The 14,896-nt window shown below is 46.1% G+C and overlaps 1 long non-coding RNA gene and 1 pseudogene across 1 annotated transcript; one reads left to right on the forward strand and one right to left on the reverse strand.

Annotated features, from left to right (window-relative positions):
* The first annotated feature begins 591 nt into the window (after nt 1-591).
* Nucleotides 592-9,967, forward strand: LOC135362358 (uncharacterized). Its single transcript, XR_010406936.1, has 2 exons — nt 592-1,011; nt 4,431-9,967. It is a non-coding gene; the product is annotated as an uncharacterized LOC135362358 (long non-coding RNA).
* On the reverse strand, nt 1,572-2,715 carry LOC123856527 (UPF0449 protein C19orf25 homolog; annotated as a pseudogene).
* Nucleotides 9,968-14,896: the final 4,929 nt, after the last annotated feature.

Consider the following 14,896-nt stretch of genomic DNA (forward strand, 5'->3'; position numbering starts at 1 on the left):
CTTCTGCGGCATCTGTTTTCTGACATGCACCTTTAATAAACCCAGCTATCCAATCATACTCAGCGCTGCCCGTGGCTCCATTTCCGTGGGTGAGGACAGGGTGGAGGCTGGAGGGGGGCTTTGTGGCCCTTCTGTCCTGCTCACCTCCATCCTGGGTCCATGAGCTGACTGCAGAGCCTGGCTTCCACCAGGAGCAAGCAAACTGTGACATGCTTGAGGAGACGCCTTCGGGCAGGTGTCTGGAGGCAGAGCCCAGGTGTGGACGCAGGATCCACCATGGCAAGGAAGGGAGGGCAGTGGGAGTGTCTCTGCCTGACCTCAGGGGGCTCTGAAAGGTACACAGCGCCCCAGGGGCAGGCGGGCCCTGGAAGCCAGGGCCAAGCAGGGAGGCGTGAAGTACGTTGCACCAAAGGCAAGCTGTTAGCAGCTGGGGAAGGGTGCACTGGGGGCCAGGGGGCCCCTGGACAGGCTAGCTTTGGCATCCATTGCTGCAACTGGAGCCACGGCCACATTTCCTGCACACATCTGTCCCCCATGGCCCAGTTTCTGGTTTCCAGTTTTGGGGGTCTTTCAGGCTTAAACAAGGCTCCCCTTCTTCAAGGAAAGAAAAACACTTCCTGGGATGCTCAGTGTCACCCGTGTTAGGGCCCTGCTGTGGTGGGTCCCCATGCTTCTCTGAACTTCCAGGGACCGCAGCTCACGGAGTCACTGGCAGGCCGCCAGCTGCAGAGGGGATCTTATCTGAGGGACTCAGTAGGGACACCCATGAGCAGCCTGGCCTTTGGGCCACCTCTTGTAGGTCATCACTTCTCTGGTCTTCTCATGGTTTGTCTTCTAGGGTGAAAAGCCCTTTCCAAGATCCTGTCCTGCTCCATGCCCGTACACCTGCCCACAGGCAAAGCTTGCCAGGACCAAGGCAGCCCAGTGAGGACGCTGGGTGACTGACCAGCTCATCCTCTCACGGGAGCCCAGACATGATGCCCCTCTGTAATCAGATCTCTCAGCTAACAGGTCGGTCCTGCATCCAACCATGAACCAGAAAGTGCCTGCTAGAAGAGTACCCATGCCTTAGATCAGGGTGCTAATGGGTGGCACCTGCCAGAAGCCCTATCTCAGATCTGGGCCCTGCTGGGCAATTGCTCCTCATACAGCCATGGCCACTGTTGTGGAAGAGGCGATAGAACCCCCATGCTCTTCTGGAACTTCTGGGGGCCCACAGTTCGCACAGAGATGGGCAGAGAAAGCAGGATGAGTTTTGCCAGCTCAGTCTATTGGGATAATGTGGTGAAGCTTGGTCATCAGAGGAAGGGAGGGAAGGATGGATGGACTGGCCTGCAAGTGCTAGGGACCCCACATGGAGTCCAGTCTGGGCTCCCTGGCTCCAGAGTTAGCTCCAGGTACCGGGCCATGCCTAGGCCATGGAACAGAGAGCCTGGAACCTGTTTCTGGGACCCGGGGGCCCACATCTGACGTGTGCCAGCTCAGGTGTGGTGGGAAGGACTGAAGGTTCCAGCAAGCCTGTGGTACACCCTGCCCAGGGGGCACATGTTCAGGCAAGCAGGTGAGCCAAGTCAGCCCAAGGAGGCAGCCATGGCCCCTGGCAGGGCCACCTACTCTACATGGTGAACATCCTGCTCTAGCTCCTCATAATTCAGCTGCAGCTGCTGATTCATGGCTATGTAGGCCAGGCTCTGGTGGTAGGGCTGCTCCAGCTGGACCTATGTCCTCCGCCCTCCCAGGGAAGTCTGGAGAGTCTTCTGGGACCAGGATGGTGAAAATGGGGTCCTTTGTGGGTGCCTCCCACACATCCTCCAGGATCTGCTCCACCGTGGGAGGCCCTGAGCCAGTTGTCAGCACCACTCTCTTCTTGGCCTTGGAACCCACCCCCGGGTGTGCTGTCTAAGCTGCCAGCACCGCTGAGCACTCACTTCCATGTACTGCTGCATCTCTTCCACCTCTAGCCAGAGAAAGCGCTCATGTAATTAGATTTGGCTCACCCACAAAATCCAGGATAATCTCCCCATTTGAAGGTCCTTAATCTAAATTATATCTGTGCTATTTCTTTCTCAGGTTCTAGGGATAAGGGTGTGGACATTTTGGGGGGCCATTGTCCCTACCACAGGTCTTTATATGGGCCAGGCACTTTGCTAAATGTGTTCTATGTGTTATCTCATTTAATTGCCTCAGTAACTCCATGCAATTCAATTCTTTTGGTTACTCTATGACAGAGGAAACTGGGATTCAGAGATGTTAATCAGCCTGTCCAGAGTCATACAGTTAGGAAGCATGAAAGCCAGAATTTGAGGGTAGGTCATCTGAGTCTAGAGCTCATATCCTTATAGAGTATAATATCTAGAAGGAAAAGTCACCAAATTGGAAAGCCTTGAATGCCAGAGTGAGATGCATGGGCCCTTTTTTTGTGTGCAGCAACACCCCATGTCATCATGTGGGGAGAAAACACTTAAAACACAGACATTCTGTGGAAGACTGAATGGTATTTGGAAAGCATGGGTTAGACACATTCCTGGGAGACGGAAGGCAGACTACAATTTTCAGGAAACACTGAATTAGTCTCAAGAAATTATATTCTTGGAAAAAATCCGACGTGGTCTGTCAAGGTACAGATATGACCATGGAATAGATAAAAATACAAAATTATTAGCCTACCTTCTGGGAGGTCTCCATAGGCTGTGATGGAGCCTGAATGAAGGTCATTATTGGTTTATTTAATATCTTCACAAGTGATCTTGGAACACGGAATCTTCATCTTTTTAAACGAAATTCATGAAGATAACAAATGGCTCAAGTTACAGTCATCAAAGAGGACAGAAGAAATGTTGGCAGGAAATATTTCCCATTCAACTTGGTTGGGGGGGGAGGAAGGAATTCAAAACACAGATAGTCACTAAGATAAGGAGTCTGAACAGAGCCATCATGATTTAAGAGTCCTGCAATAAACAGAAAAGACAGAGAGAAAATCATGAAAGTGAAATGTGGTAGCTAGCCTGAGCACTGGTTCCCGGATGTGCAAATTTCCAGATGTCACAAACTTATGTGCTTTGGGGCACAGCTGGAAGGAGGCCCCTGGTCACGCCCTGGGCTGGCTTCCGGAGTACCAGGGAGTAGGAGTAGTTTGGGGGGAAGCTGAGGCAGAGCAGCACAGAGAGGGTTGGAGAACAGGGTCAAGTATGAAATGCATGTTATGGAGAGCAGCTGCACCTCCTCTCACCTTGCCCACCTGCCCTCCCCACTCAGTTAAAGTCTTTGGGACTGGCCCACAGGGGCTGTGCTTCTCCCTGAAGAATCTCTCAGGAACCTCCTCCATCTTCATGATGTCACTGTATGAGTCCGATTGGTTGGTAACTACTGGCTTTCTTGACTCTCCCCTTCTCTAAACTGAGGCTCCTTAAAGCCATTTGAGGAAAACAGGTTAGGAGGCTGTCCACAAGGTGGCTTTAAATCTTTTTTTGGGTCCAAGATCCCTTTAAAATTTTGATAAAACTATAGGTATTTTTTTCCCTAGAAAAATAAAGGCACAATCACAAAAATATTTGTATACAAGTCTAGAGGATTCATGAAGCCCCTCCAACCCAGAGGGAATCCTCTGGTCTAGTTCCTCCAGGTTAATAACCTCATTGTTACAGCAATAGCAAATGCTCAACTCTCTTGTTACAATCTTCACCACTCCCTACCTCAGCGCCCCCCACCACATGCCTCCGTGCATTGGTAAACATTTTCCTGCTGAGCCTGGTTATGGTTTCAAAAATCTACCTTAACACAGTACTCTGCCAAGTAGTCCTACCAACACTTCAAAACTGGCACCAACTTCAATCCTGAGAGTAGCAAGAGAAGCTAGGAGAAAGACTCATTCAAGTCAAAGGAAATTTTCTAGGTGGAAGGAATGGGAAAAGGCTGAATAGGATGAGGATGGAGAAAAGGATTATTGGAATAGTCAATTAGATGCTTGGGAACTTAGAAGAGGGCACTTTAAGCAGAACTATGGGTTGCAGCCAGATTGCACTAGGCTAAATTGATGGGTCCACTTGAAGGTATTCTAAATAATCGGGTTGTATGCATAGTGACAAACATACAAGGATGTTTACTATGGTATTATTAAAATAGTACTAGTACAAATTGAAAACAGTCTAAAAGTCAAATATTAGAGAATTTGGTTAATTTGATTCTAATGCATCCATACTATGGAATAATATTATATTAGTAAGACCTCTTTAAGTAACAGAAACTTGAATCAAACTAGTTCAAGCAAAGACAGAGAAAAGGAACTTGTTAGCTAATGCAATGAAGAGTGCAGAAATTGTCTGGATTTAAGCAAATGCTGAGATGATGTCCTCTGATCTTGAAATCTCTCTCTCCCCTCCCTTCCCTGCTTCCATCCCCTCCCCCTCCCTCTCCCATCTCCTCTGAGATAGATTCATTTTTAGAGATTTCTCTACATGGTGGAAAGGATGGCCTCCATGGTTCCAGCATTTCTAGAGCTCACTGTCTCCACAACAGAGAAAACTTCCTGTCTCACCTTCTAGGCCAGCACACTGGCCCAAGAATATTGGTCCTGTTTGGGTCACTTGCCCATCCTTCAACCAACTGCTGTGTCCAAAGAGGTGGAGTACTGCAATTGGTCAGCTGGAGCGCATGTGCCTTCCTTGACAAACCCATCAGAGTAATGTTATGTGAGGAAAAGGCATCCTCCAACGGAAGAACGATGACGCCCCCCAAAAACTGTCCATCATAATGGCAAACTTATTTTTTTTAACATAATGTAGATCTATTTTATGAGCACAGAGGCTTTGGGAGATGGGGAGAGATTGAGGTCCCATCACAGCTCTGCCTGGAATTCTTGTGCCTGGAACCCCCACCTGACACTCCTATCCCTTCTACTTCTCTAGACTAATGACTACATGGGGCGGGCACAATAATGCCTCCCTTCTCTAAAGATGTTCACGCACAAATCCCTGGAGCCTGTGAATGTGTTGCCTTACTTGGCAAATGGGACTTTGCAGATGGAATTAAGTTAAGAATCTTGAGCTAGGAGATGACCCATGGAAAGATGCTCCATTTACACTGTGAAGTAAGAAAAGCAAGTTACTGAACACAATGTAGAAAATAATTTTATCTTTATCTTTAAATCTGTTTAACTATTTATGTACATATATGCATGGAAAAAAGTTTAGGAAATGTACTCCAAGATGATAACAGAGTTATTTCTGAGGGGTTGTGATAGTAGATTTTTTTCCCTTTTGCTTGTATGCAGTTTCTAACTCTTCTACCATGAGCATTGATGACTTACATAATTCACATCTATAAGCCCAAGAGGTGAAGAAGAGGAAGCAGCCATTAAGGAGAAAGGTGGGATGGTATTGTGAATGGGAAGCATGTTGGAAAAAAAAAGTTATTTGCTTATTCATTTTTGTATTTATTTGCACCGGGAACACCTGTTTATCAGCTGAGGCAACAGGCCTGGGGATTCTGAAGAAGGAGAAGATGCACAAACAAGGAAATGAGACAGGGAGTAGCATCTCTAGGACTAGGGGTTGAGGGAGGACCTCATCAGGACTGAGAATGGGCCCCTTGAGGGGGCAGGAAGGAGAGAGGAAAAGCTGGGAAGAAATGAAGCAGCTTCTAACGGAAGGGGAAGGTAGTCAACAACCTAAGTCTTCTAAGCAAAGAAGCATGTGGGCGAGGGGGCTAGAGTGGGCTGGGGACTTCAGAAAAGTGGAAACAGTTGGAAATTGTGCTGTGGGGAATGGTGGGGATCCATCAGGATCAGTGGGGCTTTCTGAGCAGCACTGAGGGCCCAGCTGAGATTAGATAATAGGGATTTGTCATCGTGCTAATCATAGCAGAGGCATGACTTTTTCCAGTGACACTGAGCAGCTTGGGAACAGAAGCAAAGCCAGCAGGGAGAAACCAGCGTGCCTAGCTGCATGCACCAAGACTTTGGATTCTGAGCGAGGGGCTCCTCATTGGACCTCAGTGACTCCCACTGAGCTTCCTGATTCAGTTCTTTGATATGGAGCCCATGACACTGCTCTTCCCTGTGCTGTACGTGATGGTTGCTGGGTATCGTTCAGGCCTTGCTGAGATGAATCCAGGAGCTTGCCAGTGAGAGTGTTTGAGAAGCCAAAAACAAAAAGCAAAAGCCAAAATAATGCAGGGAGACAAAGGATATAAGCAAATGGTGCTATTGTGCTACTGGGAGGACCCAGGAGAAAAGTGGAAGGGGCTAGGGTAGTTTTCAAAGCAGAGATAAAGCCGAGGCTGACCTTCAAAGGATGAGTAAGAGTTAACCAGGCCAGGTAAGTGGGGAGGGCACCCCTGGAGGGGAAGCACATGAGCAAAGGAGGAGGCATGAAGATGCGTGTTGTATATAGATAGCCACACACAACTGAGTGTCATTACAGGGTGAAGTAAAGGGGAGAGCATGGTGGGAGACAGGGCTGGAGGGGGCTGTCAGACTCACCCCGAAGGGCAGAGGAAAAGGGTCCTATGAAGGAACTTGAGAGAACAAGATCAGAGGAATAAAAAGAGGAAAAAAAGAGAGTATGGTCTCCGAAATCAAGTTAGTCAAGAGGTAATTAGGAAGAAATGATTGACAGTCCGAAGTGTCCTAAAGATGCCCAAGGAAAACATTTCAAAAATCTTATCAACAGACTTGGCAATTAGATCACATATGACCTTTGCCAAATGAGTTTTGATGGAGTAGTGGGCACTGAAGACCACAAGGAATGGTGGCAGGTAGGGGTGAAAATAAAAAGAACAAGTGGAAATCATCTGAGAAGTCTGGCTCAGCAGAGTAGACAAGGGAAATAGAAGTGAGAAGGAATTGGAATTTTAAGAGAGGATGTATGCGTTTAAGGATAGGAGAGATTCTAGCAGAGGCTGTCAGGAAGGCGCAGGAGAGGTGGAATGAATAGCACGGAACCCTTGGGATGGGAAGGGGTGAGTTTCAACAGGAGGAGGGATGCCTCTTTCTCTGAGTTTAAAGGAGGGGTATCAGCATACATACAGGTGTAGCTATGTTGATGAGGAGGGAGCAGAGCTGTTCTTGTCTGACTGCCTCCATTTCCCTTATTAAGTAGGCAGCATGGTGATCCCCTAAAAGTGAGGAAGTGAGGAAAACAGAGGAGTTAGAAAGAGAAGGCCCATCTAGCAAGTCCCCATGAGAGGGCCGTTGGAGAGCACGGGACCTGTTCAGGCTGCAGGAAGTACACGAGGTCAAGTGTGGAAAGTGCACAGATCAGAGCCAGGCAAATAAAGGCCCCCAGTAAATGGGAGAAATTATCCCCAGGCAAGAAGAATCCTGAGGGCCTAACAAACCTCAAAGGGACAAAGTCCCAGGTGGGGGCAGTGATGGGTCTGAAGGCCAATCACATGTGGAGACTTGAAGGCAGATGTCTAAAGGAATGATTTTTTTTTTTTTAGTAGTTTGAAAACATTGCTTTCTAGCATCTGGGTGTTCAGATTTGGAAGGAAGAGCCCAGTTCTCTAAAACAAAGAAAAATTGCAAATTCAGGAGCCATGTTGTAATTCCATAGGCAGAAACAACTCCAAACTCAGTCTCTCCTGTTAGGGACTGACTAACCTCAGAGACTCCAAATCCAGAAAGATTAAATTGATAAAGGGGACATCACACTGCAGCCTGAGGTGATGTGGTTCAACATAGAGGGGAAAAAACCCGATCCTGTTGCTCAGGTACGTTGAATGGCTAGATCTACCTCAGGATGTTATCTTATTCAGTCTTCGAATGAGTCAGCAAAGTCGACAAAAACAAGGCTTTGTGAGCGTGTCCCTAGTTAAGCTGGATTTCTCAGGCAGGTGCAGGCAGTGTGTGCAAACACGCCAGTCCTTTTACTTGCTGGTGGCGCCACGCCCGCCACGCCCCGGGGAGCAGGTTCAGAGGAGCAGCTCTGCTGTTGCACTCACCGGGGTCGATCCCACCAGCCCCACTCAAAGAGTCCCATCACCCTCCAAGCCACAGTTCTGTCATCTGTAAAATGTGGATGATATCAGCATCTATTTCCAAAGGTCCCTGTGAGCATTCAATGAGGTAATGCATATACAGCACTTAGCACTTTTGCCTTGCAGATGGAAAGTGGTCAGTAAATGTTAGTCCTTAATATTATGAGTAGCCTGGCTTTCCTAGAACTCATTCTCGGCTTTTTAATGTCCTTTCACCTGCTAAGTTGTTTCACTGATCCATGAGCCACAGTCAGATGAGGTCCCAGAAGATAGGGCGGCCATGTTGTTTTTACAATATCACAATTTGCTGAGCTCTGTGGATGACAAAGAGATGCCATTCAGACAGAATGCCTTCAAACAAAAGCAGCTAAGTGGGTCTCATTAGTAGCATTAGTGTCCTAAGGAGAGAAAAGCACAGCCTCTCCTTAGCTAGAGGTGTTCCAGACTGCTCTCTTTGAATACTGGAGTCAGAGGAGGAATAAGAGAGAAATTAAAAACCTATTAGCCCCAAACTGAGACTTTTCCCCCCTGAAGAATCAGAAAAATTAAAAAAGAATTGAAAAGGGAATAACTTTCTTATTATAGGTATCAGTGTTATTTAATGCTGTGTCTGTATGCCACTTCAAATCAGCTCAAGTACTCCCAGTTGTATGTGTCCCATGCTGGTCTAAGGCAGTCCATTTTACTCCTCATTTCAAAAGCTCTTCTAAGGTGGAGAGTGAGCCGTGTCAAGATGGGGAAGTGGCTAAGCAGGAGGGGCTCTGAGGCTGTACCCCTAAGTTAGAGCAGCTCTGCTCTTATTCAGTTATGTGAACTACTTCATTAAATTTTTTAAAAATTTATTTATTTGAGAGAGAGAAAGAGAGCATTAGCAGGGAGGAGGGGCAAGAGGGAGAGAGAGGGAGAAGTAGGCTCCCAGCTGAGCAGGGAGCCCAAGGACATGGGACTCCATCCCAGGACCCTGGGATCATGCCCTGAGCTAAAGGCAGATGCTTAACTGACTGAGCCATCCAGGCATCCCAGTACTTCATTTTTTAAAGGGTTACATTGCTAGAAAAGAAAAATCTTGAAAGCCACCAGCCTACTGATTAATAGCATCCATTTATCATACATCTGCTATGGGCCGGATACTTTATATACTTTAAACTTCTCTCTACAAGGTAGCTTACTAATGGAAGAGGCAGCTGATACTCTGAAAGATGAAGGAACCCATCTAAAGTAATTCAGCTAGTAAGTGTTAGAATTGGCATTGCAACCTAGTCTGTCTGCTCCCTTTCCACTTGTACATCTTGCTCTGGAATTCTTTCAATTCAATAAACATTTATTAAGATTCTACTACTTTCTAAGCTCTTGTTAGATTCTGGGATTAGAAACTCACAATCTATTGGAATAGAAAGGCATGTGAATAAATATTTACGCAAGTGTTTTGGAATGCTATGCTCCAATGAAACATGGAGCGAAGAGTGGTGAGTTCCAAGTGATGGGGTGAGAGAGTGGTCATTTAGGCTTCTTACAGGTGGTGATGCTACAGGGCGCAGTGACAAAGAGGAATGTTGGGAAAGAGGACAATGGAGAGTGAGGAAGCCAGAGTTTATCAGGCTTTGTATGTCATCCATGCAAAGACATAGAACCCTGGAGTCTGAGAATTGCATCATTTAACTGACTTACACTTTTTCTCCCCCTGTTCACTCTCCTCTAATATTCAGTTGTTTTGAAAATTCCAGCCTTACCTAAAGAATCTGTGGAAGAGATTTGTTGCCATTTTAGGAGGAAAATGGAAAGATGTCTGAAGAAAGATAGAAAGGTATTTGGAGGAGTAGCCCCCCTCCCACCAAGGTGTATGGACTTTAGACAGTGGGGAGCCAGTGAAGGATTATAATGCTAATTTATCATACTGTAGCTCTGAAGTCAAGTAGGGCCTCCTTGACCCACAAGATCCAGCTAAACCGGCCTCCCAGCTCCAATTTCACAGCCTGGGGAAGCCCTGTGTCTCCCCCAGTATTTGTTTCCCGAAGACTGATTCTCTCATGGCTCATTTGTCTGTAGATTTTGTCTTCCTCCAGTGCCGTCTTTGTGTTGCACCAAGGATGACCCCAACCAGACATGAAAGTCAATGTCCAAAAGAATTCACTCACATAAAAGCACAAGTGAGCATTGTAGATTTGACTAAAGATTTCTTAGAGGCGTCAGGAGATTTTACAGCAGTCACATGAAGCTCCACTTTTAGACAATCCTATTCTCTGCAAATTGGTCTTTCATGCAGTATCCAGCCCAAAGCACCTTTCCTCATTTCCTGGATTATCTGTTGGAACATCAAATTCTTCTCTCAATTACTGAAAAATTCATCCATTTCCCAGACCCAGGAACAGATCTGGACTAGGGCCCAAGGATTAAGATCAACTTCAAGGGCGCCTGGGTGGCTCAGTTGGTTAAGCGACTGCCTTCGGCTCAGGTCATGATCCTGGAGTCCCTGGATCGAGTCCCACATCGGGCTCCCTGCTCGGCAGGGAGTCTGCTTCTCCCTCTGACCCTCCCGACCCTCCCCCCTCTCATGCTCTCTCTATCTCAGTCTCTCTCTCAAATAAATAAATAAAATCTTTAAAAAAAAAAAGATCAACTTCAAGCCTTAAACACTTATAAAAGCTTGTTCAGTCCATCTCCCACAACTTTCAGGCCAAAATACATTCTTCATAAGAGGAATCCTGGTGCATAATTTTCCCTATCTGGTTATTAAAGAATTAAGATAAGAGTAGGCTTTTGATCCAAAAGATCCAGGGACCCCTGGGTGGCTCAGTCGGTTAAGCATCTGTCTTTGGCTCAGGTCATGATCCCAGGGTCCTAGGATTGAGTCCTGCTCAGCAGGGAGCCTACTCCTCCCTTTCCTTCTGCCTGCCACTCCCCCTGCTTATGCTCTCTCACTCTGACAAATAAATAAAATCTTAGAAAAGAGTAAAGCCGGGCGCTTGGGTGGCTCAGTCGTTAAGTGTCTGCCTTTGGCTCAGGTCATGATCTCAGGGTCCTGGGGTCGAGCCCCACATCGGGCTCCCTGCTCAGCGGGAGGCCTGCTTCTCCTTCTTCCACTCTCCCTGCTTGGGTTCCCTCTCTTGCTGTCTCTCTCTCTGTCAAATAAATAAATACAATCTTAAAAAAAAAAAAAAAGAGTAAAGCCATAACAATGTTTGTAGTGGATGACCTCCCTACAAGAATAAAATCCCCCTCTTTAATCCCTGGGGGAAAAATGTGTCAGAACCAACTTTAGATAGTCAGGAGAGGGGATTCGTTTTCAGTCTTGTCAATGGAAAGAGTCAAGGTGATTAAAAGAAGATCCTAGGTGGTGGGGTGTCAATATGGCATCACCCATGCAACAATGGGATGGGAGCTTTAATTTTTTTTTAATATTTTATTTATTTATTTGAGAGAGAGAGAAAAACAAGCAATGGGGAGGGGCAGAGGGAGGGAGAGAGAGAGAGAAGCAGACTCCCTGCTGATCAGGAAGCCCAATGCAGGGCTTGATCCCAGGACCCAGAGATCATGACCTGAACTAAAGGCAGAGGCTTAACCGACTGAGCCACCCAGGCGCCCCGGGATGGGAGCTTTAAAGTGAGGGTCTAGGCAAAGGCTCTGGGAAGTGATGTCAGCTCATTCGGGTAGTTAGCTCATTGCCATTCATGGATCCTTTCTGATACCGGAAGAGGAGAAATCCTGAGAACAATTCAGCTTAGGTGGAGTCAGAGCCTATGCTTTGAATCCCTCACCTCTTGAGTCTGGAGATGGTAAAGGAATGAACTTTATTTGAAACATCCTTTGGTGGTAAGAGTAGAGGACCCTGGGAAAGATGATGGGAGGTCTGTCTGGGTTGTGGGGAATTTTGGTACAGATTCTACGTCTAAGGGACCTCAAGGGCCAGAAGAGGATTTTGCATCTTACTTGTTTATTTTGACTGGTGTACAAAGTGGTCTGATGAGGTACCTTTTTTGAAATCCATGGGTAAGGCTGAGGGAAGAAAATGTCTCTCCTCTCTCTCTCCATCAGGCCACCATGCAGAAAGCAGAATCCATTAGAGTATCTTCTCTGCCCTTTTTAATTCTTTCTCCTTGTCAGGCTTTCTGTAGACATTCTCTAAGTGGTACAAGGCTCAGTTACCTTCTCTGATAAGCTAAGATCTCTTTTTTATACCCCGGTTATCTGGTATGTCTTTTCTTTTAAATGGAGCATGGTGTGGGGTTGTTGAAGGGAGAGGAAGAGGAGGGGACAGACAGGGTCTCTTGCACCTCTGTGAGTCCTGAATGACATAGGTCTTGCTCTGGCTTCAGATCAGATATGCAAGATCCATGGGAGTCAGAGGCAATCACACCAACCCATCAGAGTTTTGCTGCCCTCAGGAAGAATCCCTGGTACTGACACCAGGAGCACAGCCTGAAGAGCTGGTGGCTGGTCAGAACCTCACTGGTAGAAATTTTGTGTTTATTTTTTATTTTTTTGAATATTTTTTTTAAAGATTTATTTATTTATTTATTTATTTATTTATTTATTTATTTATTTATTTATTTATTTATTTGACAGCAAGAGAGCGAGATAGCGAGAGCAGGAACACAAGCAGGGGGAGTGGAGAGGGAGAAGCAGGCTTCCCACCGAGCAGGGAGCCCGATGTGGGGATCACGACCCGAGCTGATGGCAGACGCTTAATGACTGAGCTACCCAGGCGCCCAGAAATTTTGTGTTTAAACTTGGCCTGCAACCAGCTGTGTCCCCATCCCTCACCTAACCCAGTTCTCTCAGACAAAAGAGAATGGGGGTGGAGGGTGGGGATTACATTGCAAATGACACCACGAGCTTCTAGAATATTATCCAAAATTATTTCACAGCAGAAGGAAATGGATGGGTTCAAAGATACAGGAAGAAATCAGAAGCCTTCACTCTGAGGCAATTTGGTCTCATCTACAGCAAATAAGCCATGAGTGACTAGACCTTTCCCATATTCTTGCTCCATTCCCACATTCCATGAAAAACATTACACCAGTACAGCCTTGTTTCACTTTTCTGTTTCCCAGCCAGAACACTGATATGACAGGTCAAGTTATCAGTAAGGGTGAAGGCCAGGGCTGGCCACTCATCAGCAGGCCCAGGGCCCATGAGAGCAGTGGCCAGCGGGACCCTGCCAACCCAAGCACACAGTAGCAATAGCAGTGGCAGTGGGCATGTAGTTCCAGCAATAATTTCTCTCCCTAGTGCATGGGAGTTTGGGGGCTGGGTGGTCAGTAGAACCTCAAGCCCAGACAATTCTACTTTCACTCTGCCCGCTAATTACTGCACCACTTACATCTCCTGGCCTTGATCATTGTAAGATTCGGGTTCATGTGGTGTTTTGTTTGTGCATCTATCTGAAAGGTAGCCACATATATATATTTATAATGGGTTCAAAAATCTACAAAATAACTTCTCTTAAACTGTATGTGATTTCTATTTTGTGCTATTCTTCTATCGGGTGGTAGAAAGTTAATCTCAGTCTGTTTGAGCATGCCCACTTTTTTTCCCTGGAGATGCTTCTAAGTGGTACATGGAGGTACAGAGTGCATTGGATCTGTGAGGCTATGTGCCTGTGCTGGTATCTGCTGAGATGTCCAACAACCTTTTGGGTCCTCAATCATCTATCCACATGGGGTGCTTTTGAGTTAGTCTTCACTTGGACCTGAAAGCCCCTTTGGGGTTTGTGACAGTCTTGGCCTCTCGAATGATTCTGCAACTCCAGTGCCACATCAGGACACAGGGCATTCTCTGACTGTCTAAAACTCCACCTGCCTACACAAAGGCAATCATTTCTTCTTGAACAACTTTCCAGCTTTCCAGACACAAGTTTTCTTTACACTTAAAGCCTACCAACATCCTATTGGGGGTGCTTTGGGCAGAACACCCAACAGGAAGTGACTTAGAGCATAAGGTTACCTATTATCCTCCATGGCAAGAAGTCTAGAAGTCAGGGGTAATAAGAAGACTGACTTTTAGTCTCTCGTAACATTTCAGCAACATAACAATGTCATCGAGGACCCATGTACTTCCCACATCTCTCTGTGCCACTCTCAGCATGTGGACAGTTATCCTGAGGCTTTTTCCACATGGTTGGAGATGGCTGTCACTGTCTCAGACATTACCTTCTCGCACAGCCATTCCAAAGGCAGGGGAAAAAAGCCTCCCATATCTTTATTTTTTTTTATTTTTAATTTTTTCCCCATATCTTTATTTTTTAAACTGAAGAATGTGAAAGACGAAACAGACTGTCTAATAAGAAAATGATTTTATTCAAGATATTGCAATAGGAAGAGTGTTCATGAATGAGAAAGTTCTCCAAGAAAAGGTACGGGGCCTGGAATTTCAATAGAGGCAGGTCAACAAGAGGGTCATCCACCGTCTCATAAGGTCATGAAGAAGGATGGAGATCGGTCTTCAGTATACGGAAAAGCTTTGAGGTAGCTGTTTCTTGGGACATAAGAGTGAAAGGATTTCAGAGAACAAAAGTGTGGGGAAATTTCTTACCTATCTCTGTTTTCTGTGAGCACAGGGCTCAGGTAAAGTTCAATACTATCAGTCTGCCCTTTTGTTCAAAATGAATGAATATTGCTTGTCACTGAACAACTCAAGGGTGATCATGAACTCTCCAAGTGGAGTAAAGCAGGGTCTAAGAAGTAGCCTTTCTAGGACTTTCAGTTGCCTCTACTCCTGCAAAACCAGTTGAGCCATCCGCAAAGAGATGGTAGCAAAAGTTGATTATTTTACAATCCTGGAAATCAGGCATCTTAAAAGAAGGATGTTTAAAGTGCAAAAGGAAACTATTAATTAGGTTTGTATTAAAGTAAAGAACCAAGAGTTGAACACTGAGTGTAACCAATCCAGTGGATTCCAACAGGCCAGTGGAGGTGAATCA

This window comes from Mirounga angustirostris, unplaced genomic scaffold, assembly GCF_029215605.1.
Source record: "Mirounga angustirostris isolate CCGP_5_RB_7025 unplaced genomic scaffold, mMirAng1.0.hap1 SCAF_13, whole genome shotgun sequence".
In the NCBI taxonomy this organism is placed as follows: domain Eukaryota; kingdom Metazoa; phylum Chordata; class Mammalia; order Carnivora; family Phocidae; genus Mirounga; species Mirounga angustirostris.